Genomic DNA, 27,170 nt, shown 5'->3' with positions numbered 1-27,170 from the left:
TAATCCAGTTTCTTCATTGGATGTTGTGTGTGGCTTGGTTATAAGCTCTGAGTCCTCTGCAATGATGCCGTAGCCCGTTCTCTAACTGCCTGCCTTTTAGGAAAACATTAGTGATGATAAGAAGGGAAAGAAGCAGAGCTAGAGAGGGAAACTTTATCTCAAAGTCATGCTTTCTTCCTTATAACACCCGGTCTCAGATAGCACCATGTTCTGAAAGGCTGTAAGCAACTTCCTGTGAATAAAAATAATAATAGTTACAGCTGAGACAGGCACAATACTAACTTTTACATGGCTAACTAATGTAAGCCTCATAGCACCTTACTCCCTAAGTTCCCATTTCTTCCCCCACCTTTCTTTAATGATAAGGAATATTTATACTTACTAGGTAACTTGTCCGGTGTTCAAATAACTAGTAAGGGAGAAAACCAAGAACATAGATCCTTGTAATTTGAAAATTCACTCCAAAATTATCAAATTCTCTAAAGTGCGAAGCAATATTGCCAGTGTGGGTACTGACTCAGCTTTATAATTTTGCCCTATTTTTATAATAAACATCAATGAATATTTTAACATCTGCTATTGGCTGTCACGTGTACATATGTGTATATGCATGTATTTATGTTATTTTATACGATAACCAAGCATTATGATAATCATTATTCAGGGCCATTAATCTCATCTTACACTGAAGGAAACTGAGGCACAGATTATGAGATCTCCCCTCAAGGTCTCATAACTTATACGGGGCAGAGTCAAGCCCAAAACACAGGTCTGTTTGAAATGTAGGATCCATGCCATGGCTTTTCACCACTTTATAGTAGACTAGTTAACCACACAGTGACTAATTAATACCTTCCATGCCAGGTTGGTTTTAAGATTTGCATGAAGTGAGTACAACTCAAAGTTGATATATGTAGGAAATTAATAGGATATATGTAGGAAGTTAAGGTTATTGGTTACAATGGTCTCTAAGGATTTTTGGTTTCTCACTTAACCATTGAGCCTTCATCCCTAAACCTTACCTCATGCTATTTATGTTTAAACAATAAACACAGTTATTGACCAATGAACAGACTGAAGAATTCCAGCTCACTTGACCACTCCTTGCGCCTCTTCAAGCCAAATTGCCTTCAGATCACTATGCTTTAAAAAGCAGCTGGGACTCCACTGTTGCCCAGAAACATTTTTGACCAGAATCAAGAGACCTGGAATCTCTTATTGGCTCATCTGGTGAAGCAAAAAAGTGACCGTGGCAAGTTGCTTGACATCTCTCACCCTAAGTTGCCTTGTCTGTGGAATGAAAGTTTGAAACAGATGATGTTTAAGCAGTCTTCTAGTTCTGAGGGTCTATACTCACCCTGGTCCTCTCCCAGAATACAATTGCTGCTGCCATTCTTCAATTGTTGCTGGAGAAGGGAGAAGGAAGCAATGGTAAATACTTTCAATGGTAAATACTTTCACTGCACGGCTGCCTGTGGGGTCCTAATGAAAATCACAGTGACTCGCTCACAAACACTACAAGGAGCTGCCTTCTCAGTATTTGGTTTCTTGTAGGAGGCACTTCAAGATTTACATACATATTTCCTTCCTTCTGATTATTCAGGTCAAGTATTCAGTTTCCAAGATTTCCCCCTGCAATCCTTAGGCCTTCCTCCTAGCCTTCTTTCCTCTTCCCTGACTCTGTTCTCTCAGTGACACTCTTTAGTGTGTCCCCACTTTTTTACAATGTCCTCAGCTTTATCACTATCACCCATACTTCCCACGATGAAGCACTTGTCAGGGTAGCTGGCAGTTCCACAAAGCCTGTCAAGCAAATTCCCGGTGTTTGTGAGGTCCATTTATGTCACCCAACCTCTAGATAAGTGGACTGGCTGATATAATCTCCCACCTGGGACATCCATGATAGCTTTTTCTACATTTACCACTGAAAATCCTTGGTTCTGTAACGGCGATGCCTCCATAACTGTAGGACATGATTTATTCAGGGAAAAATGAAGATTAGATAAACTCTGTGTCAGATCACAGAATGAGCCCTCATAGAAAGCAAATAGAAAAGCTGAACTACACATATTTTATTCCTAGACAGAATCCATACCTACATACTTATGTCCTCATTTACCGTATTTCCTCCCTGTTCGTTTTCTTCAATAGACAGTTATTGAGTACCTACTATGTGCCAGCCACTGTGTTATAAGCTGAGAAAACATAAATAAGCAAGTCATAAGATGCTTCTGCCCTCTTGGGCTTAACAGTTTAGTCTGTCTCTAATATAGCACTTATTACATTCTAAGTATACAAAGTAGCTTGTGTGTGTGTGTGTGTGTGTTTCTCTAATAGATTGTGAGGTTTTTTAGAAGGGAGTGTCTCTATTTAAATTATCTCTGATTGCAATGGTTGCAAATAGTTTTTAGTATATAGGAGATGCTTAATAAATATTATGCATGTACAAAAACTTCAGTTTGTACAAATGTATACAAATGTGTACTAACCCCTAATGGCTTTCCAGCCAGTATAAAATAAGATCGAAATGCCTTGCCACAGCCTACAAAGCTTTCCTTGATCTTTCCTTTATCTCACCTTGTTCCTACTTTCACTATTACTTACAATGATTCAGACTCCCCGATGTTGTGTTTGCTCCTTAAGAAGGCCAGGTTCTTATGCCCTCAGGATCCTTGCATATGCTATATACCCTCTGCCTGGCATGCTTTATCCCCAGAGCAAGGCATAGTAAGCTCTTCTTGTAAAGCTGTTTTCAGTTCAAATGGCTTTCAGCAACCACTCACTCTGGAGTTGACCTTCCCTGCCTGGCTGAGTAATTGTCTATCTCCTTGCTCCAGTGTATTTTCTTCAGAACACTGATTGTTATATAAAATAAGCTAGCTGTCTTGAACTTGACAACCTCCCTGGACTTTTGCTCTAAGTGGAAAATTAGGCTCAATAAATATTCATTTAAAAAAGAAAAGGCCAAAATTATGCTCATTTTAAAACACGTATCAGGTATCAGTCAACAAACAGATCATGTTATACTTTTTTTTTTTTTTTTTTTTGACAGTTTAGTTCTTTGTCACCTAGGCTGGAGTGCAATGGTGTGATCCTGGCTCATTGCAACCTCCGCCTTCTGAGTTCAAGCAACTCTTCTGCCTCAGCCTCAGGAGTAGCTGGGATTACAGCCACATGCCACCATGCCTGGCTAATTTTTTTGTGTTTTTAGTAGGGATGGGGTTTCACCATGTTGCCCAGGCTGGTCTCAAACTCCTGACCTCAGGTGATCCACCCACCTTGGCCTCCCAAAGTGCTGGGATTACAGGCATGCGGCACCACACCCAGCTTTGTTATACTTCTTAGGTAAGAGTAAGTGATAGTTGCTGTGGTGTATTACAGACGAAATAATCATTTTTTACAGCAGGAAGTTGTCAATTTGTTATGTGCATACACATACAATGAAAGACAGACTATCTCTGGCATTTAAAATAATAAAAATAATGTTCTGAATTCACAGATGTAAGAATCCTGGTTGGCTAGGAAATCCATGAATGTGTGTGGAGGGAGGAAGGATGGGCACTAGGGCTTAACTGATGTCACTATTTCAACACGTATTTCTAAAACCGTTCTAAGCAGAGGGATTTTTGTTTTAAGTAAAATTTAGTAGGTAGGAATTTACCAGCTGTTTGGAGAAGAGTATGATGAAAATAACAGGTCATTCAACATTCATTCAGCTGTATATCTTTTTTTTTTTTTTTTTTTTGAGACGGAGTCTCGCTCTGTTGCCCAGGCTGGAGTGCAGTGGCGCGATCTCGGCTCACTGCAAGCTCCGCCTCCCGGGTTCACGCCATTCTCCTGCCTCAGCCTCCCGCGTAGCTGGGACTACAGGCGCCCGCCACCACGCCCGGCTAATTTTTTGTATTTTTTAGTAGAGACGGGGTTTCACTGTGTTAGCCAGGATGGTCTCGATCTCCTGACCTCGTGATCCGCCCGCCTCGGCCTCCCAAAGTGCTGGGATTACAGGCGTGAGAGCTGTATATCTTTTTGAATGTCTGGACTGGAAGCACAAATCCACTTCTACCTAATACAGCTTTATAGAGAGGAAGATATTAATCATGCAAATAAATACATAGTTTAAAACAGTGAAACTTAACAAAAGTGCATGTATTGGTGGGCTTAACATAGTTTGGGGTCAAGGATAGCTTTGCTAAAAAAAGTGAGGGTCAAACAGAATGCCTAGCTGCAATAACAATATTTCTTCCCCTGTCCCTTGAGCAGCAGGTGAATTTACCATATAGTACTGTAGATATCTGGCACTAGTGTAACTCAGCTATTCTCTCCTTATCTGCATCAGTAGGTCTGAGAGAGGATCTAATTAACCCAACTAGCCTGACAGACCCTCTGAAAATCAATCATATAGGAATATGTCTTAGGCCAAGCCCCAGACAAGCCCTCATCTTTGGGAGATCTCCACTAAATCAACTCTGCATGGGTTAAGGTCGCAGATAGAGTGAATAAACTCTTGTGCATAAGAAAACTCTGGACTATAGATCAGGCAGTTATTCAGAGAAGGGAGCCTGGGATGACAAGCACTAGGGGGGTGCCCCTCAACATATGTAACCAAAGCTTCATGATCTCACAGACCCAGTGCCAGAAAAGAAGTGACTTTTACAATGGAGAGGAAAACACAGACAAATGCCTCCCAAACCAGCTGAAATGGGTTTAGAAGACTACCTAGAGGTGGTGGTACTTGAACTAGGTCCCAAAGCGTAAAGAGAGATGATATAAGACAGGTATAAGAGGGGCAGAGAGAGCAACATGATCAAAATCCTGAAAGTATAAGACAACTGAGTTAAAAATTAAAAGAGATAATCATGAAATCACAGATCATTGATAAATTCATGGCATAGTGCCTGATGTATTCTAACCTCTCAAATGTTCATTTCTCAATTGATTTATATTTCTGATTAGAAGACAAAAGACTGCCCATGCTCCCATTCTCTTAATGCATACTAGTAATAATAGTACCAGTTTTACCTACAAAAAGTTGGGGAGAAAATATAGTCAGTAGCATACATAGTACTAGGAAATCAGAAATTTTTACAATGAGTTTACTTGAAAGTCTGACAAGCAGCTAAATATTGCAGCCATCCAAGCATATCCATATTTTATGCCACTGAAATGATGACTGTGACATTCTAGATGACTGTCTTAAGAACCTTTTGCTTTTCAGACTGAGTACAGAATTAAAAGGAATATTCTGCTTGGCTCCTTGGAATGAATGGGTAGGGTGACAGATATGTATCTAGGGATAAAACTCCTTTAGAATTTTGAATATAAAACATTTGTTTGCAGGAATAGAAGAAAAGTGAAAGTATGACACACCCCTGGCTCTTCCTTCCTTCTTTTCCTCCCTCCCTTCCTTCCTTGCTTCCTTCCTTCCTTCTTCCCTCTTTCTTTCTCTTTCTCTTTCTTTCTTTTATTTTTCTTTCTTTCTTCCTTCCTTCCTTTCTTTCCTTCTTTCTTTCTTTCTTTCTTTTTCTTTCTTTTGTTCCTTTCATTTTAATTTTTTTTGACATGGCATCACTCCGTTGCCCAGGCTGTAGTGCAGTGGTACAAGTATGGATCACTGCAGCCTTTACCTCCTGGGCTCAAGTGATCCTCCTTCCAAATTTTCCTGAGTAGCTGGGACCACAGGCATGTACCACCATACTCAGCTAATGTATTTTCAATTTTCTGTAGAGACGTGGTCTTGCCATGTTACCCAGGCTGGTCTTAAATTCCTGGGCTCAAGAAATCCCTTTACCTCAGCCTCCCAAAGTACTGGGACTACAAGTGTGAGCCACCATGCCTGGACACTTACCTATTTCTCATCTATTGTGTATTTATCAGAATTTAACAGTAAGGCAGTAACAGCTAGCTAGCTAATGGAGAGTAGAGACAAGTGGCCCCAGCTCTGTGCATAGTGGTTCCAGAATTGTGTAGCCAGAAAAAATACAGAGTGTCCTGATAAATTTGAAGTTCAGATAAACAATAAATACATTTTTAGTTTACCTATGTCCCATGCAATATTTGGGAGATATATATACATACATAGATAGATAGATAGATAGATAGATAGATAGATAGATAGATAGATAGATAGATAGATAGACAGACAGATAGAGATAGAGATATACTAAAGTTATATTTTTGTGTATTTGAAATTTAAATTTAACTAGATATTCTCTACTTGTATTTGCTAAATCTTGCATCTTTTTACTAGGATTGATCTTAATGGACTGAAAAATGATATGTTAACCCAAACAAGTATGAATGCTGTGTTCATTAAAATAATATTTCTTGAATGACTTAAGCTTCAACAAGTACAGATCAACTCCTTGAGATCTTCATTTGGTGATGCATAAATGATTCATCTGGCTATCATAAAGTAGATGTACTTAAATGGACAAATAAATCCATGTGCAATATCAATTCCCTTTTTCTCTCTTTCTCTCCAGCAATGAATTTGAAAGGAAAAGAGAAATGGAGGAAGAACATGAAGAACAAAATTATATGTATAGTTGAAAAACTCACTTGGCAACATGGATAAGAATTGAGATGGTTTAATTTCCCTTAATGACTAAACTTTGATAGAAATCTCATGATGATAGTGAAAGTAGAAGTAGTAATAAAAATCCCCTCCCTCTACATTATCCCTGCAATATTATTTTTAAAATGTTTTTGTTTCTTGACAGAAAAAAAGAAGCACTCAGACCAATTTGCCATTCAACATTATGGATCATACACTGGCAAAAATATGTCCTTTTGCCCAGTAGACAGCAACCATTTAAATCAAATTAATTTAATTATTAAACATACAAAAATGTGGATTGTTGTAAAGGAAAATGGCAAGTGATGGTCAGCAAGCAGCATCAACAAAATGACATTTATATCAAAATACACTTCAGGGAAATTCAGGCTCTGGAAACATTGTTTTAATAATTTACAACATATTGAAAGAAGCTACACTATTTCTTATTAAAGCAGAGATTGATCTACTTGGTTTAAGTCAGAGCTGAGAGCCTTAGTGTTTTCAATAGTGTTGTCGCCTGCTTCTATAGATTTACTTACCCTCTCTATATGCACGAGACATAGATCTAATTGTCCAACCCTTGAGAGAACAAAATCAGTTTACTTCCAACTGATGATATAGATCTTTTCTTTTTTTACTTGAGGAAACATACTTCAGTCTTAAAGGATCTTTGCGGCATTTTAATTCCAGTAGAAACAATCCTCTTATAGAGTTTTGCTTCTTGCCACACATATTCCAGAGCCAGGTAAAAGATTCTACCTAATTCCAAGGTGATACAGCACCATGATTGTGCAAAATGTTAATTACTTCATGTATTAGTCAGGATTCTCCAGAGAAACAAAATTAATATATATTCATTTTGAGAATTGGCTCATGTGATCATGGAGATTGAAAAGTTTCTTGGTCTCTCATCTACAGCTGGAGAAACAGGAAACCCTGAGGTCTAATTCAGTCTGAGTCCAAAAGTCTGACCCAGGGGAGCTGACGGTGAAACTCTTAGTCTGAATCCAAAGGCCTGCAAATCTGGATCAATGGTGTAAGGCTTGGAGTATAAAGGCCTGAAAACCAGAATGTTGATGTTTCAGGGCAGTAAAAGATGGATGTCCCAGTTAAGAAGTGGTAGAAAGAGAGGGAGTTCACCCTTCCTCAGTCTTGTTGATCTTTGTGGGCCCTCAGTGGATTGGATGATGCTCACCCACATTGTGGAGGGTGATATTCTCCCCTCAGCTGACTCAAATGCTGATCCCTTTGGGAAATACCCTCACACACCCAGAAGTCATCTTTTACCAGCCCTATGGGCATCTTAGGGGCCAGTCAACTTTACACATAAAATTTACCACTGCATTTAAGCCTTTGTATATCATTTGTAGAAGGAAATAGAAATTCCAATCATATAGGTTTAAAAAAGGGAAAAAATCACCCCCCACAATCACCCACTAATTAAACTGAAAGTAAAAGGCCTCTTCCCTTTTTCTTTCAGCAGTTTCAACACATTTTCACTAAAAAGCTTCCATGACAACACAGACAAAAAATATATATTTGGCATATATGTTGATATATACATCAACATAGAAAAGAAAATATATGTGTGTGTATACACACACACACACACACACACATACAGCCATGCACCACATTATGATGTTTCAATGAGAAATTGCATACACAATGGTAGTCCCACAAGATTATAACGCCATACTTCTACTGCACCTTTTCTATGTTTACATATGTTTAAATACAAAAATACTTCCCATCGTGTTACAATTGTCTAGAATATTCAGTACAGTAACATACTGCACAGGTTTGTAGTTTAGGAGCAGCAGGCAAGACCATGAATCCTAGGTGTGTTGTAGGCTATGATGCCTAGTTTTGCTCATTACACTCTGTGATGTTCACACAATGATAAAATCACCTAACAACACATTTCTCAGAATGTATCTCCCTCATTAAGCAACACGTGGGTGTATATTCTCTATATATTTTACATATAAATACATATACGTCTCTCTCAAGGATGGGGATAGAAATTTCATTTCACTACTTTGTTGATGAAAAGAGTCAAACTCTGTAAAATATATAAAGAGGTTTATTCTGAGCCAAATATGAGTGACCTTGGCCTGAGGCACAGTCTCAAGAGGTCCTGAGAACATGTGCTCTAGGTGATTGGGTACAGCCTGGCTTTATATGTTTTAGGGAGATAAAAGACATCAATTAATACATGTAAGTTGTACATTGTTTCTGTCTGGAAAGGTGGGACAACTTGAAGTAGTAGCAGGGAGAGAAGGCACTTGAAAGTCACAGGTGGATTCAAAGATTTTTTTCTGGCTGGTAATTGTTTGAAAGAGTTAAGTTATTATCTAAAGACAGAAATCAATAGAAAGGTGTCTGGGTTAAGAGATAAGGGTTGGTGGAGACCAACGTTCTTATTATGTAGATGGAGTTTCATAGGTGCCCACCCTTAGAAGCAATAGATGGCAAGTGTTTCCTATTCACACCTTTAAAGGTGCTAGACTCTCAGCTAATCTTTTCAGAATCAAAAACGATGTGGAAGGCTGGGCATGGTCTCTCATGCCTGTAATCCCAGCACTTCGGGAGGCTGAGGCGGGTGGATCACCTGAGGTCAAGAGTTTGAGACCAGCCTGGCTAACATGATGAAAGCCCGTCTCTACTAAAAAATACAAAAATTAGCTGGGCATGGTGGCGCATGCCTGTAATCTCAGCTACTTGGGAGGCTGAGGCAGGAGAATCGCTTAAACCTGGGAGGCGGAGGTTGCAGTGAGCCAAGATTACGCCATTGCACTCCAGCCTGGGCGACAAGAGTGAAACTCTGTCTCAAAAAAAAAAAAAAAAAAAAAGCCTGGAAAGGGAAAATGATTCTCTACAAAATGTTAATTTCCCTCACTAGAGAAAGCTTTGCAGGGCCATTTTAAAATATGTCAAATAAATATATTTTGTGGTAGAATATTTTTATTTCTTCCAGGGCCTGCTACCTGTCATGTGATGCTATACTAGAGTCAGGTTGGAATTTGGTATTTTATTGCTACAGAGTCTGTTTTGCCAGTATTGATGATACTGATGTTTTAGGAGAGGTCCCTAAATACTGATGGGACCTCAATACCAGCTGGTGTCCAGGTTCTTGGCACCGTTGCAAGAAGGAATTCAAGGATGAGTTGGAAAATAGTTAAAGTACAAAGATTTATTGCAAAGAGAAAACTACGCACTCAAGAAAGGAGAGTGCAGATATACTCAATGGGGTTTTGCAATGGAGTTTGAGGTCTCTACCTTTATGAATTACTTTAACCAAGGGGTGGGATATTCATAAATATTCCTAGAAAGAGGTAAAGATTTCTCAGAACTGTGATGCCACCCATTTTAACACCAAATATGGGTATTCCAGGAACAGCCATGGAGCTGGTGGTTGTATTATTTAGTATGTAAATGAGCATATGATGAAGTCATAGGTGAAACCTAGGTCAAATCCAGTGCCATGTTGCGTCCAGTCCATCTTGGCCAGCTTGACCCACATTCTGGTTTTTCAGGCTCTTATCAGCCCCGAGTTTATGCAGCTATTTCAACCGTTTCCTTTTGCTAGTCATGTGAAACTGCTGCCTGAAATATTCTATTCTCCTGTGACCACCCTGTATTATTTCTTTCTTATTAAGATCTCTGTTTTAATATTAATCCTGGTTAGTTGTGCCTGAATTCTAAAGAAAGGAGAGTATAGTGAGGCATGTCTAATTCCCCCCTTCCCATTACGGCCTGTACTACTTTTTCAGGTTTCCTCGACGTCCCCGTGGCTGAGAAGAAAAGTCCATTTAGTAAGTTGGGGAGCTTAGAATTTTGTTTTTGCTTTATAACATGTATCCAAATGAGTGTGCCCACTTCTCTTTTATATATAAATGCACAGTACCCAATATTGGAAAGCTAGAAAAGTCTGCCACTAGGTCATGTCTGGACAGTATTATCTTTCAAAGCATTAGCTTGCTGCTACAGAAATGGAAAATACTGCTCAAAGATTGCAGAAATATATATTATATGCACATAAAATGAACTTTTCTAAAGCAATAGGCATGCCATAAGAAATGGATTTTGGACAGTGCATTAAACTATGAAATCATTTTTGACAGAAATATAAATCAATTTAAGAAAGCCCAAAGTTCATGAATCAAATAAGGAGAGGGCTTTTGAGAAAGCATCAAGACGAGATAAGTACTAAAAGTACCGAGGTTAACTGTATAAACATTATGAAAACAACATTTAGCCAAGGGAATAGAAGGGAAGTAGCAAAAATACTTCAAAGCATGCCTTATTTTCATGAAAAAACAATGCTATGATTAGCATCAGTTTTCTACCCTCGAGGTACTTTTTTTTTCATTTTTCTTTTGCGGAATTCTTTGTACATTATTCATATTCCTAACAAAAAGAGTTAAGCTGGCTTCAAACTGATTGGTAGTTATATGGCAACCACGTTGTTTTGATGCTGCTTTTATGTTCATTTCAATAAAATTGCCTAAAAGGAACATGAACAGCCAATGCACAAAAGAAATACAAATAAAAAATACAGGCATAAACAATTGTTTAAGCTTACTAGTAATCAACAAAGTGGGGATTAAAACAATAATGGGATACTATTTTTATACACCAATTAATTAAGATTTTAAAAATAAAAATGCTAAAATTTGCTGAGAATAACAAGCAGTTTAATAAGATATTGGTGTAAATAAAAATAGGTACACGTTTTCTGAAAATCTATTTGGCATGTATATAAGAATTTTAAAATGTTTGTACTCTTCAATCCAGCATTTTCAGCTCTAAGAAACAGTCTGAAAGAAATAATAAGAAATAGTAAAAACAGTTGAAAATTATATATACATTTGTTCACTTCAATTATTTATTACAATGAATAACAGAAAATAACTTGAGTGTACACCCATATGGGAAAGTTTAAATACATTTTGTTAAATGAATACAATGTCACATTATGTAGTTTTTCAAAGAGTATTTACAGGCTAAGGGACATGCATATAAAATAACGTTAAATTAAAAAAAGATAACAGTACCTAAAGTTTTGTATTCCAAGTTATTCCAATGTTCAGACATATGGGTGTGCATCTGATGTGTGTGTGCTTGTGTTTATGGAGCTGTGCATCTGTGTTTTCTACATTCACAGTTAACACATCAAGAAAACACAAAAAAAGAATATACCACATATGAACAAAGCTTATTTATGGGGTGGTAATAGTACGTGTATTTTAATAACATTTTTGTCTTCCATATTTTTCACATTGTCTACATCAATTTATGATAAAATATATTTTTTTGGGAGGCCGAGGCGGGTGGATCATGAGGTCAGGAGATCGAGACCATCCTGGCTAACACGGTGAAACCCCGTCTCTACTATAAATACAAAAAATTAGCTGGGCATGGTGGCGGGCACCTGTAGTCCCAGCTACTGGGGAGGCTGAGACAGGAGAATGGCATGAACCCGGGAGGTGGAGCGTGCGGTGAGCGGAGATCGCACCACTGCACTCCAGCCTGGGCGACAGAGTGAGACTTCATCTCAAAATATATATATATATAATATATAATATATTATATATTATATATTATATATTATATATATTTTATATACATTATATATAATGTATAATATATAATGTGTATATATAATATATAATACATTATTATATATTATATATATTTATATATATAATTATTATATATATTTATATATATTTATATATATAATTATTATATATATTTATATATAATATATAATATATTTATATATTTATATATAATATATAATATATAATATTTTATATATAATATATAATATATAATATTTTATATATAATATATAATATATAATATTTTATATATTTATATATAATATATAATATATTATATATTATATATATAAATATTTATATATTTATATATTTATATGTATAAATATATTATATATTATATTTATATGTATAAATATATATTTATATATTTATATGTATAAATACATTATATATTTATATATTTATATGTATAAATACATTATATATTTATATATTTATATGTATAAATACATTATATATTTATATATTTATATGTATAAATACATTATATATTTATATATTTATATGTATAAATACATTATATATTTATATATTTATATGTATAAATACATTATATATTTATATATTTATATGTATAAATACTTATATATTTATATGTATAAATACTTATATATTTATATGTATAAATACTTATATATTTATATGTATAAATACTTATATATTTATATGTATAAATACTTATATATTTATATGTATAAATACTTATATATTTATATGTATAAATACTTATATATTTATATGTATAAATACTTATATATTTATATGTATAAATACTTATATATTTATATGTATAAATACTTATATATTTATATGTATAAATACTTATATATTTATATGTATAAATACTTATATATTTATATGTATAAATACTTATATATTTATATGTATAAATACTTATATATTTATATGTATAAATACTTATATATTTATATGTATAAATACTTATATATTTATATGTATAAATACTTATATATTTATATGTATAAATACTTATATATTTATATGTATAAATACTTATATATTTATATGTATAAATACTTATATATTTATATGTAATGTATATAATTAACATATATTATATATTATATATAATATACATGTTTTATAATATTATATATTATATGTAATATATAATATATAGTATTATATTATATATTATATATTATATATGTATTATAATAATATGTATTATATATTATATGTATAACATGTGTATTATAATAATATGTATTATATATAATGTATAATATATAATATATTATATATAATGTATATATTATATATTATACATATTATTATATATTATATGTATAACATATGTATTATATATATTACATATATATTATTATATGTATTATAATAATATGTATTATATATTATGTATAATATATAATATATTATATATTATATATAATATATATTATGTATAATATATTATATATTATACATAATATATAATACATATTATTATAATACATATGTTATGCATATAATATATAATACATATTATTATAATACATATATATAATATATAATATATATAATATATTATATATAATAATATATATTACGTATAATATATAATATATTATACGTAATATATATTATATGCAATATATAATATATTATACGTAATATATATTATATGCAATACATAATATATTATACGTAATATATATTATATACAATACATAATATATTATACGTAATATATATTATATACAATACATAATATATTATACGTAATATATATTATATACAATACATAATATATTATACGTAATATATATTATATACAATACATAATGTATTATACGTAATATATATTATATACAATACATAATGTATTATACATTATATATATTATATACAATATATAATGTATTATACATTATATATATTATATACAATATATAATGTGTTATACATTACATATTATATACAATATATAATGTATTATACATTATATATTATATATAAAGTATAATGTATTATACATTTTATATTATATATAAAGTATAATATATTATACATTTTATATATAATATATAATGTATATTATACATTATATATAATATATAATGTATATTATACATTATATATAATATATAATGTATAATATACATTATATATAATATATAATGTATAATATACATTATATATAATATATAATGTATAATATATTATACATTATATATTATATATATAATATATATGTTTTTAAGTGGTCCAACAGATTGATATTGTAATTTAATGTAACAAACGTCTACTTTTATCTCTCAAATTAAAATGAGACTCAGTATTTTAAATGACAAATCATAAGGAATCTGAAAACGTTCTAATTAAATGAATAACTGGGATTGTTTCCTTCCTTTACTTTATCTCCCACCCCAAAATAAAGGGTGAGAATTAGCAGTTTTTCTCATAATTTTATAAGGATTTGAGTTTTATATTAGTTTCCCTAAGAGAAAATATTAATATAGTCACATAAAGGTGTACAATTGAGTTGTTATATACTCTCATTTTTAAAAAGCGCATCTTTTTGGAGTGAAGCCTCAAAATATGCATTTTGTAAATTTTAGCTATTTGAACACTTTGAAAATATAAAAGCTATATGTTTTTGTAAGTTACATAGAATCCAAACCATGTGACTTGTATCTATATTAAAAAGAATAATTTGATTATTTCCTTTTATTTGGATCTCATCAATTGTTTACTTTTAAGGACAAAATATATAATTTTTTTTCTGTAATATTTTAGAGATTAATTTACATGAATATCTGAGTTTATCCAAAACAGCAATTAAGATAACTACAAATAAAATTAATTTTAATTGAATTTTCTGATATAACAAAATCAAAAGAGTCAAATATTTTCTGTGGATCATGAGTCCAAAAGTTTACTTTTTTGTTTGTTTGTTTGTTTGTTTGTAAGGAATTTGGTACCTCTCTGCAGTTCAACCCATTTCAAAGTCACATTTAACTTTAGCTTGATGCTATCCCTACGTTTCAAAATCGTGCATTTTACAGGAATCTGTAAATCTGAGGTCTGTGAAAATCTGTGGAATGGTTAAAATCTCAGTCTAGACTCAAAATAATGTGGACTTGATATTTGAAACTCAACTCTCTCATTTAAAATGGTATAAGCTTTCACAAGTTCGTAAACCTAAAATTCCAAATCCTCATCTACAGAACAGGACCAAAAATATACCTACCTTATTAGACTGTAGAAAGATATACTGAGGTGATATACGTAAAGTTTTTATCCCTGTACTTGGGACTTCCCTAAGCACTCAATTAATTTTACCCATTATTGTATGTTTAAAAAACAAAAAAATCTGGAATCATTGGTGCCTAAATGCCTGGCATTACACTCAGAACAAGTTTCTTTCAAAAATGTTTCCTCTTAGCAAACACCTACCTAAACATTGGTCCTTTTATACTACATGTGGACCTTTAATCACTCTCCTAGGATTAGCGGAACAACTCAAACATAGATCTGAACATTCAGGAGTCAAGTGTTCAATGAGTTCTACCTGTAAAACAAGAAAAATACATTTTAGTACCTTCCCATCTATTTAATATTTTCTCCAGACTTCTAAAATCTTATTTCAAATAGTGAACAAAATAAACAAATAATGAGAAAAACAAGTCATTGTTGTGAGAGACATCTGATTTTTTTTTAAATGTGGCGCAGTAACTTACTCTGATTTAATTTTTCTTAAATGCCGCCATCTAGTGTTCACTAATTTAACTTTTATTACTTACCTTAAAAAGATATTGTTAATGTGGAAGTAATGTTCCCCAGTTTCCCAGAGGCAAATATCATCAAGTAAATTTGTTTCAAGTTTCTAAGTCATTCTAAAAAAGACTTGCTATATCTGAAATAGCACAATAATGTTGAAATAAGAACAATCACAGTAGTAAGCTGTAGGACTATAAACATGTTTTACCTTGTGAAATACAGACATACTGTATTTCATTATAGTTCTAGCTCTCCCCTCTCTCTCTCTCTCTCCTCCTATCTCCTTCTGCAAGAATTCTTTAGAAGTGCTTCTCTTATAAACTCAATGGCAAAAGAAAAACAGTTATAAATGGGCAAAGGACTTGGATAAGCATTTCTCCAAAAAGACATAAAAACAGCAAACAGGTATATCAAAAGTTGTGCAATATCGCTAATCATCAAGGAATACAAATAAAAACCACAATAAAATATCACCAAACTCTTAAGATGGCTATTATAAAAACAAACAAACAAAAAAGATAACAGTTGTTGGTGGCTGTGTGGAGAAAAAGGAAACTTTGTACACTGTGTTGGGAATGTAAAACAGTGCATTCTCTATGGAAAGCAGTATGAAGGTTCCTCAGAAAATTAAAAATAGAACTACCATATGACCCAGGAATCCCAATCCCACTTCTGGATATATGTTTAAAAGAACCGAAATTAGGATCTCAAAGAAATATCTGCACTTCCATGTCTATTGTAGCACTGAAGAAAATAGCCAAGATAAAGGAACTGAAATGTTCACTGACAATTGAGTAAAGAAACTATGGTATAAACACATAATAAAATATTATTCAGCCTTAAAAAAGACAGAAATCCTACCATTCACAACAAAATGGACAGACCTGAAAGACGTTCTGCTAGGTGAAATAAGTTAGTCTCAGAAGGACAAATAGTGTATCTAAAATAGTCACACTGGCCAGGCACGGTGGCTCACGCCTGTAATCCTAGCAGTTTGGGAGGCTGAGGCAGGTGGATCATTTGATGTCAGGAGTTCGAAACCAGCCTAGCCAACATGGCGAAACCCTGTCTCTACTAAAAATACAAAACAATTAGCCAGACGTGGTGGTGGATACCCATAATCCCAGCTACTTGGGAGGCTGAGGCAGGAGAATCGCTTGAATCCGGGAGGCGGAGGTTGCAGTGAGCTGAGATTAAGCCACTGCACTCCAACCTGGGCAACAGAGCATGACTCTGTCTCCAAATAATAATAATAATAATTAATAATAAGAGTAATAATAATAATGAAATAGTCACACTTACAGAGGTAGACAATAGAATGATGGCTACCAGGGAGTGAACGGAGGGGAATATGAGGAGCTGTTATTCAATGGGTATAAAGTTAAAGTTACGTAAGTTCTAGAGATCTGCTGAACAACATAGTTCCTATAGTAAACAATAAAGTATCACGCACTTAAAAATGGTTAAGAGGGTAAATCTCAAGTTAAGTGTTCAATACAAACAAACCAATGAAAAGCAAAGCAACACAAGAAAACTTTTAGAGGTGATGGGTACGTTTGTCACCTTGATTGTGGTGAAGGTAACAGGAATATAAACATATGTCCAAGCTTACCAAATGGTATGCTAATTATATATTAATTATATGCAGTTTTGGCATACCAATTCTATTCCGGTAAAGCTGGGGGGGAGAAGAAAGTTATCAGTTGTGGTTGGACAACTCTGTGAATTATGCAAAACTCATTTAATTGTACAATTTCAAATGGTGAACTTTACGGATTGCGACTTACATTAATAAATAAAGTTATCCAAGTGAAAAAAGAGAAAAATAACTATTTTGCTCTCCATTGTATCCCGGGCTTCTAGCATAGTGCTTGCCACATAGTTGAAGATCCATTAGAAGGGTCCTGTTTAATAAAATACCTAATGTTTATATGCCAGTGTGTTCTAAGAAATTCTTTCTTTCTTTTTTTTTTCTCTTTTTGAGACGGAGTCTTGCTCTGTCGACCAGGCTGGAGTGCAATGGCGCAATCACGGCTCACTGCAACCTCCGCCTCCCTGGTTCAAGTGATTCTCCTGCCTCAGTCTCCTGAGTGGCTGGGATTACAGGCGCACCACCACGCCTGGCTAATTTTTGTATTTTTAGTAGAGACAGGGTTTCACCATGTTGGTCAGGCTGGTCTCGAACTCCTGACCTCGTGATCCGCCTGCCTCGGCATCCCAAAGTGCTGGGATTACAGGCGTGAGCCACCACGCCCGGCCTAAGCAATTCTTATATGTTATCTCACTGCTCTAAGTTTAATTGCTGAAAACTCCAAGGAACGTTCTGTGACTGTTTCCTTACGGATAAGAAAACTGCACTCTAGGAAAATTTGATAAGCTTCTCATGAATATACACTTGTTAAATGGTCAGGTCAAGATTTGGAGTCAGTGGTCTGACTCAAGAGTTCTCAGTGTCAACCATTACCGGTGCTGACAGTTATCAAAATTTCAAAAGTAAAGTATCAAATTCGCAAAAAAACCTTTGGATCCCAGAGTACCTACAACTCTGCACACACTGACTGAAAAAATGAGAATTGAGAAGTAAACATGTTTGGAATCATTTTTCCTCTTTAGAAGACAGAGTCGTTTCTAAAGAATTTAAAAGTATTATGAAACTGAACTGAAGGTAATTGAAACGTTTCATTACTGATCTGCAAAATAAAAAACGTACAATATCTTGCTCTGTCTCCAAAAGATTAATGCTCATTAATAAATTAGCTGTTCAATTTAGCCTTTTTAAAATGAATTATTGTCTCTCCAACAAAAACTGAATGCAAAAATATGACAATTTAACTGCAGAGATGCTTTATTTAAATTGGTGATTCAGTGGTGTGATTTTAATTACACTATGCATTTGTTCTATTACATTCTTATGGTGTGTTGTAAAGATTATATATTTATATATAATATTATATATATGTATCTTTTGCCTTTTTACTTAAACTGCCTGTTGTAGGTTTGTGTGCGTGTGTGTGTTTTTGTTTTTTTGTTTTTTTTTTTTTTGAGATGGACTTTCACTCTTGTTGACCAGGCTTGAGTGCAATGGGGCGCAATCTTGGCTCACTGCAACCTCCGCCTACCGGGTTCAAGTGATTCTCCTGCCTCAGCCTCCTGCGTAGCTGGGATTACAGGCGTGTGCCACCACGCCCAGCTAATTTTGTATTTTTAGTAGAGATGCTGTTTCTCCATGTGGTTGAGGCTGTTCTTGAACTCTGGACCGCAGGTAATCTGCCCGTCTCGGCCTCTCAAAGTGGTGGGATTACAGGTGTAAGCCACCGCGCCCGGCCAAACTGCCTTCTAAGCTTAGGAAATTATTTCAAGTTGGAAACCTTTCATGAGGTTCATTGATAGGCCACACATTCACCAGTTTCATACCATGAACACCTACTCTAATGACAGAGGGAAAATTGTACATATTTTGTCCTGGAAATCAAGGAAATATGCATTGTTAGGTTACCAAACTCATTTCCAAAACAGGAGAAGCCACAGAGAATGGTGCAATGATACCAATCCCTTCTCACCAGGACATTGTAAACAGGGTATACAATTTCCTGCAGAATCAGGAGTATCTACAATATCATTACCTAACATAAATTTAAGTAACTGCCCTGATTCATGATAGATTAGGGTTAGGTCTATATTTTTTTAAAAAAGGGAAACATTTTCCTTTAATATTTATTTGTGAACATGCTTATGAGAGTTATAATAAAAATGAGTTTAAATACCAGGGCTGAAAATTATATTAATAATTAGGAGTATTTGAAAGCATTCTAAGAGTAATGTTGCATTATTTTGTGTTTAACTCAGAGAAATACAGAATGCTACAGTGTCCCAAAAAAAGCCATGCAAACCTTTATTTGTCAAATAAGAAAATGGTAGCTGTGAAATATTAGGAGATTTGTTGAAGTCCAAGTGCCATTTATAAATCTAAGACAAGAACCTAGAAAATCCTTCTCAATACAATGAACTTTTTGCTACATGGAAAAGTAGTATCCTTTCTAAACTATACTCAGAATAAATTATTGCTAAAAACAAATATTGAAGGGACAGGAGTGATGGATTTAAAGTCATAGACTCTACCATCATAATGCAACACAGTTAAGTAGCCATAACTTATTTAACGATCATTCTTGGGATTATTTATTCAACATGTATTGAGTAAGACCTCACGATCTTACACAAATAGGCTAAAATCTAAACAGCAGCCTCCTCTTCTACTTTCTGTAGCTAAACGCACCGGATGTTAAAGCAGCATATGTGTGACAAGGCAGTGGGGTGACTATAGTCAATGAGAACTTAATTGTGTATTTTAAAATAACTTAAAAGAGTGTAATTGGATTGTTTGTAACTCAGTGATGGAGAATGGGGTATCCATTCCCTCAATCAGTGCTTGAGAGGATGGATACCTCATTCTCTTTGATGTGTTTATTTTACATTGCATGCCTGTATCAAAACATCTCGTGTGCCCGGTAAATATATACACCTACTATGTACCAACAAAAATTTTAAAACATAATTTAAAACTTAAAAAAAAGATGTCAGTGCTCTTTCTGTTTTTGTTCCTGTACTTATCTCTAGATCCATTAAGGCAATTTATTAGTCTGTTGTTGTTTATCTGTATATTTTCCTTAGTAAATTGTAACTCGCTTTGACCATAATATATCCTTGAAAAATGTTTATTAAAAACTAAGGACCTAATTCTTTGAGAAATAGTTTGTTTCTTCCTCACTGTCATCCTCTCCTTCTTCCTTCCATTCCATTAGGAAGACATCCCACTGCCTCTAAATTCTCCTATATATTTTTCAGAAAAGGAAATAAACATAAATAAAATAATATAAAAACAATTGGTCATTTTTTCAGTATAGAAATAAAACATATTTAGACGTGGCATGTATTTAAGCCATTTACTTGGATGCTACTGTCTTGAAAATGTGCTTAAAAAGAGCCTATTTTTGCTTCACTCTTACGGAGTTTAGGAACTAAATTACCCAAATATATTATCTATATTCCCCTAAATTGCTCATTCAATAAACATTTTACAATTTTGTTTACCAGGTCTATAAATCTAGGTACTGTGTATAATTTGTATTGGAACAGATTTGGGAGACCTTATTTTGTAGTGTTACCAAACAATATTAAAAATATAAATGAAAATTCAAAATTAAACATTTTCTCTAAGGCAACTTCCAAGACAAAAGCAAAGATTTTGTATATTATAGTGTTCAGGCAACTTGCTAATTAAAACCTGCCAAGAAAACAAGCATTTTTTAAATGTCTATGGTTCTAATCTTTCATTTTATAATCTGAGGGAAACAATTTTAATAAGAATTGCTGAGTACATTTTAACATTCTCTTTAGGCATAAAGAAATGAAGAGATACCTGAAACAACGCTTTAATATCTTATGTTTTTCCAAATATATTCAGAAAGCAAAATATTTTTAAAGTCTAAGTTGTATTTGACATGGGTGATATTTACAGTCATATGAAGAGAATAATTATAGAGGAATCACTACATAAAAATAATGCAGCTGGAGAGAGAAACAAATATAATGGAAGTAAGACATTCTATGGAATTTCGAGCATGACATCATTTGGGTTGAGTTTTTATCAAGCAAAATATTTTCAAGTTTATATTACTGCAGAATAAATACCCATACTTAATATTTTATGATTTATGTAGGTTTAAAAAACTTATATGCACATAAAATCATATATGTACACACATAAATACATACAGATATGCATAAAATATGTGTATATTCATAATATTTTATTTTCCTGATGTTCCATTTTTTTATGTACCAAGCCCTATTACATTTCCTACAATGACATCACCATCCCCATTCCTGTAACATTCAGATGACTCTGAATAGAAATACTGAGAATCTAGAGGGAGCGAGTAAGTGCTATCTGGATTTGGAGAACAAAGGGTAATACTGTGAGAAGCGGTATATACACCCTTCTAATCATGTTGCATTCCTACTTTATTTGTGTATTCAGTAAATTGATTAGTGACCAGTACTTTTCCATACAGTACAAGTTGTAGAGTATGAATTCATGATAAAAATGTTTTGGCTTTTACTCTGAGTGAGATGACATGCCTTTGGAGGATTTTAAACAAAAGACTGACATGATTCGATTTCTGTTTTGAAAGGGTCACTGGCCGCTGCGTGGAAAAGAGAATGTGGGCTCACCAGAGTGAATGCAAGGACACTGGTAAGGAGACTACTGAAATCATGCAGGCAAATGTGATAGTGCCTTGAAATAAGATGGTAGTAACTATAGCTGATGGTTCTATTTCTAAAAAGGAATACTTTTAACTAACCTATGAATTACTAACTTAGTTAAAACCATACAAACTATTCAATCAGCCCTGAAGTCAAAACATGACAAAGTAATCTTAATAAAAGAAAACTAGCGAGCAAACTCATTTATTATTTTAAATACAAATACAAGTTAATTGAGTCCTTCACTTCCTTGAAATAATAAGAAAACAATAAAAATATAGAAAATTATCCTGATGTACAAAGTGCTCAATTTTAAGGAATTAATCCCTGTAATTCATGACTTCAGTTACAAGAAAAAAAAATACGTCTAGTTGAATGCATAAAATATTTGATGAAGCATATCATCCATTCCTCAATAATATAAAATTTAGTAAAATAAGAAAAAAATATATTTCCTCATTCAAAAGAAGATAATCAATTTAAAATCTTGAAAACTAAGGTAATTATGTCATGCTATAAAGATACACATATTATTGTCATACTCAAGGATAAAAGGATACTCATTGTCATTACTAGTATTTGACTGTTTTGTGACTTGTAGTCAATACCTCAAAATTAGAATGTAAGTAGAGGAATATGCTTGCAATATATTACAAGCTTCTTAAGAAATAGAAATTACGGCAAATAAATATTTGATAGAAAATATTTGCAAATTTGCAAATTAATTACACAATGTATTAGTCCATTCTGATGCTGCTATGAAGAAATACCTGAGACAGGGTAATTTATAGAGAAAAGAGGTTTAATTGACTGAGTTCTACATGGCTGGGGAGGCCTCAGGAAACTTGCAATCATGATGGAAGGCACCTCTTCACAGAGGGACAGAAGAGAGAATGACAGCGGAGCAAAGTGGGAAGCCCCTTATAAAACCATGAGATTTCACTCACTATCAATAGAACAGCATGGGGGAAATCACCCCCATGATTCAGTTTTCTCCACCTGGCCCCACCTTTGACACCTGGGGATTATTACAATTCAAGGTGAGATTTGGATGGGAACACAGAGCCAAATCAAATTACAAAGTTATAATAATACATAAATTAGAAAATGAATAATTGTTTAATAATATGACAATTACTAAACTTCTCTATCATTAGACAAATGCAAATTTAGAAATTATATGCCATATTTCACTACTGATATTGACAGTTTTATAGAATGGTAATAATATACAGCAGTTTAAGGTAACTCATGTTGTCAGACATTGTTGATGGCAGTAAAAGTTATTTAACATTTCCAGTTGTCAATTTGAAAGCATATGAAAGGCTTCAACTCTTGCATTCCTTTTACCTATTAATTTCATTTCTACATAACTCTCGTTTAAAGAATTAGTTATAGGTGCAATCAAAGATATAGACGTAAGAATCTTCTTCACATTATTTATTACAACAAAGCAAATCTCTTTAAAGACAAAAGAAAATATAGATATTTTAAAAAGGAAAATAACTAATACATTATGCCAAACCAAGATGATGGAATATCAGTCATTTAAAAATTAAACAAGAGAAAATTTTAATAAACTGGACATTTTCATGATATACTGAGTTTAATTAAACTGATTTCAAAACAATGTGTACAGTACAAAATAAATTTTAAAAACCTATCTTTTTATACTAGCAGTTGAAAAACTTGTAAGCAGATATTCTGAAATGTTACCATTGGTTATCTCTAGGTGATAAGACCCTAGTATGTTTTCACTTTTCTTGGCTCTTTAGAGTTTTTAAAACTTCTGACAAAATACATGTGTTATTTAATAACTGTATGAAAACAAGACATATGATTTATTTTAAAATCATCCAATTGAAGTTGTTTTTGATGCCAAAGGAGAAAGGAGGTGAAACAGTATTGATTAGGGACCTAATATTTCTTTAGAAAGGCTTATGGCACATTCATTCTTTCAGTAAGCACAGATTGACTCTCTGTTTCATTTTTTTTCCCCATAAGCTAGACACAAGGCATTTAAAGATGAGTTAGTCACAATCACTTTCACATAAATCTCATAGACAAATGAAGAAGCGTGACAGATGCAATGTCAGTATAATTGCAATGAATTGGGTCTTAATGTGGTATTAAAGGACCTAAAGAAGGAGTGAGGCTGCCTGGGGGAATAGGAGTGTATTACACCATTTTTATATTGCTATTAAGAAATACCTAGGACTGAATAATTTATAAAGAAAAAGAGGTTTAATGGGCTCACAGTTCCACATGGCTGGGGAGGCCTCAGATCACCGTGGAAGGCAAAAGAGGAGCACAGACACGTCTTACATGGTGGCAGGCAAGAGAGCATGTACAAGGGTACTGACCTTTATAAAACCATCAGATCTTTTGAGAACTCACTCACTATCACAGGAACGGCATGGAGGTAACCGCCCCCATAATTCAATTACCTCCCACTGGGTCCCTCCCATGACGCATGGGGATTATAGGAACTACAAATCAAGATGAGATTTAGGTGGAAACACAGTCAAACCATATCAAGGAGGTTTTTTTCTTTTTTTTTTTTTTTTTAAAAAAAAAGGTTTCTTAAAACAATGACCTTCAAATTAATAATTTTTTTATAAGCAAAACCTTTTCACATAGAAATCAAAGACCAAGTCATTCCAGGATGAGTGAATAGCATGAGAAAAAGTATAGGGAAAACATAATTTGAAGCATAATGTTGTTAATTATTACTACCCTATCATATTTGTTTATAAAAGTTCTTAGGACAACCAAAATTCTGAATATGAAAATGTTTGAAAGAAGTTCTTCATAGTTGCTATAGAACTTTTATATGGTGACTTACAAATAAGACCCTTAATGATCTGGTCCCTTCCTAACACTCTTTCATGACTTCAACCTGCCCACTATTAACATCGACTATAGTATATTACTCCATGTCTCCCAAATATGGCATTTTAGTTCATTCTCAATACTTTCTGTATCCTATTCTCTTCAAAAAGTAGTCCCAGAAACCATAGACTTTGTAACATAACTACATTTTATACTCTCTTGGCATCATAGGCATAACTCATTAAAAATATTTTGTCCTATATAATCTTTGAATGATCATATCTTATTCAATTAGTCTAACATCCAGCATCCAACACAGAACCTGGTGCCTTATAAACACACATGAAGTAGTCATTGAATAAATGAATTAATAAATGAATGAATGGTAAGTCTTACCACTCTTACTATAGAATTCAGTAGACAAATTCTGTCTTTAGTATGACATTGTTTCTAAAGACAAAACAGGTTAAAGTGACCATCAGTTTATATCTATTTAAGAAATAAACCAGAAATCAGATTGAAACAACACAATTTATAAGCTCCCAAATAATCTAAATTAACCAAATTGAACCAAATTTCTAAAGCTAAACAAACAAAATTTTTTTTAAAAAATGGTTCAAATTGAAATCTGGTATTTTCATTTCAAAAAAGATTTTACTGAACAGATACAGCACAACCGAATAGCCTTAAAAAATAGTTTATGTCAATTAGAACACTAGTAAATTAATCATGACAGTACTGTACAAAAGTCAGTGTTATGTTAGATTCTGCCTCTGGCATTAAAAATAAAAATAGAATGACTAGTAATGTCACTGAACCCCAGGCTCCACAGGCCATGTGAATATCAACTAAAGAATGAAGACTTTTCTCTTCTCCCAAAGGGTATGAGATGCTGGGTGGCCCAAGAGCTTATCCAGCTACTGAATTCTTTTCTTACATATACAGCCATCTTGTAACTGGAGTCCTAAAAAAAAGGCATGTTAAGGGAAAAGCTTGCTCTAGAGACATTCCTTATTTGCATGGTTGCAAAACATTCTTTAAAGAGCACCAGAAGCATTTGGGCCACAGAGTGGAGGTTGAAGATTTTTTGTTATCTTTTCTTGGTACATGAGAATTTTTATCCTATTCTGAAGGGTCATAAGGCTTGTCAGCAAGTGAGTTAAGTAGACTGAACAGACACTGCTTGGAGACTGTGTGCAAACGACAGAACTGGCTCTTTCGTAAGCCTAGGAACTGCTTCATAAACTGTTTGGCATTTGGAAGTGTGCACTTTGCATATGTATATTTCCAATGATGCTGACCACAGAGTTTTAGACAGAGCAGTGAGTCAATCAGTGTTGAATAAAGAAGTAAATGAGTGAATGGATAAATTATGTTTAATGAAACGTTGTTTGATAAAAGGTTGTTGGTGAGCTATTTCTAATCAGTAATCCACGTAAAAGCCTGCTGGCTAAAACTTGCAGTCCTAAGCAAAAGTTGTATATGGACATAAGCTTTATGCCATAAGCTATATATGTATGCATATAGATTTGGCTGTTTGTACTCAGATTTATGCATATATGTATTCTGCTTAAATACATAGCCCTAAAGATATATATATGTATATATGCACACACACAAACATATTTTTTGTGCATATGTATATATGCACAAAAAAGCAGCAAATGAATGTCTTAAAAAAACTAAATACCTTAAAGTATTTTACTTTAAGTATTTTACTTTAGTAAAATACTTTAAGCTATTTAGTTTAAAATGTTTATCTTTTCTAGTGAGAATATGGGTATTTTAAATTTCTTAATTTTGTTTTTCTTTATTTTTTAACTGTTCAATAATAAAGATGTATTATTTCTCTAGTCACAAAAATATTTAGCAGAAGCTACTTGTGAAGATATAGAGAGGAGAGAGACTAGAATTTCTCTTTCTACTGTAAAATTAAAGGTTATTCACTAGATTGAATATGTGAAGAGAGAAGTCTGGTTCAATAATGGCTTACTGTTTTGTTCTATTTTGCTTTGAGTATCCACTCTGGGTGAAACTGTGTAGATGCTGCTTCTCAAAGGACAGTTGTAGACATGAATGGAAATTATCTTTGCCTCATGATTTTAAACAAAGGTTGAACCAAAAACATATAGAATTAA

The 27,170-nt window shown here is 33.3% G+C and overlaps 1 long non-coding RNA gene across 1 annotated transcript; it reads right to left on the bottom strand.

Moving 5' to 3' along the window:
• LOC134758240 (uncharacterized) lies at positions 1-27,079 on the bottom strand. The gene is made up of 5 exons (XR_010133208.1): positions 27,026-27,079; positions 15,610-15,724; positions 1,358-1,406; positions 383-409; positions 1-232 (listed from the first exon to the last, which is right to left on the bottom strand). It is a non-coding gene; the product is annotated as an uncharacterized lncRNA (long non-coding RNA).
• Positions 27,080-27,170: the final 91 nt, after the last annotated feature.

Source organism: Gorilla gorilla, chromosome 3 (assembly GCF_029281585.2).
Source record: "Gorilla gorilla gorilla isolate KB3781 chromosome 3, NHGRI_mGorGor1-v2.1_pri, whole genome shotgun sequence".
NCBI lineage: Eukaryota > Metazoa > Chordata > Mammalia > Primates > Hominidae > Gorilla > Gorilla gorilla.
The sequence above is the reverse complement of the archived record's forward strand: the minus strand, read 5'-3'. Positions and strand labels throughout refer to the sequence as shown.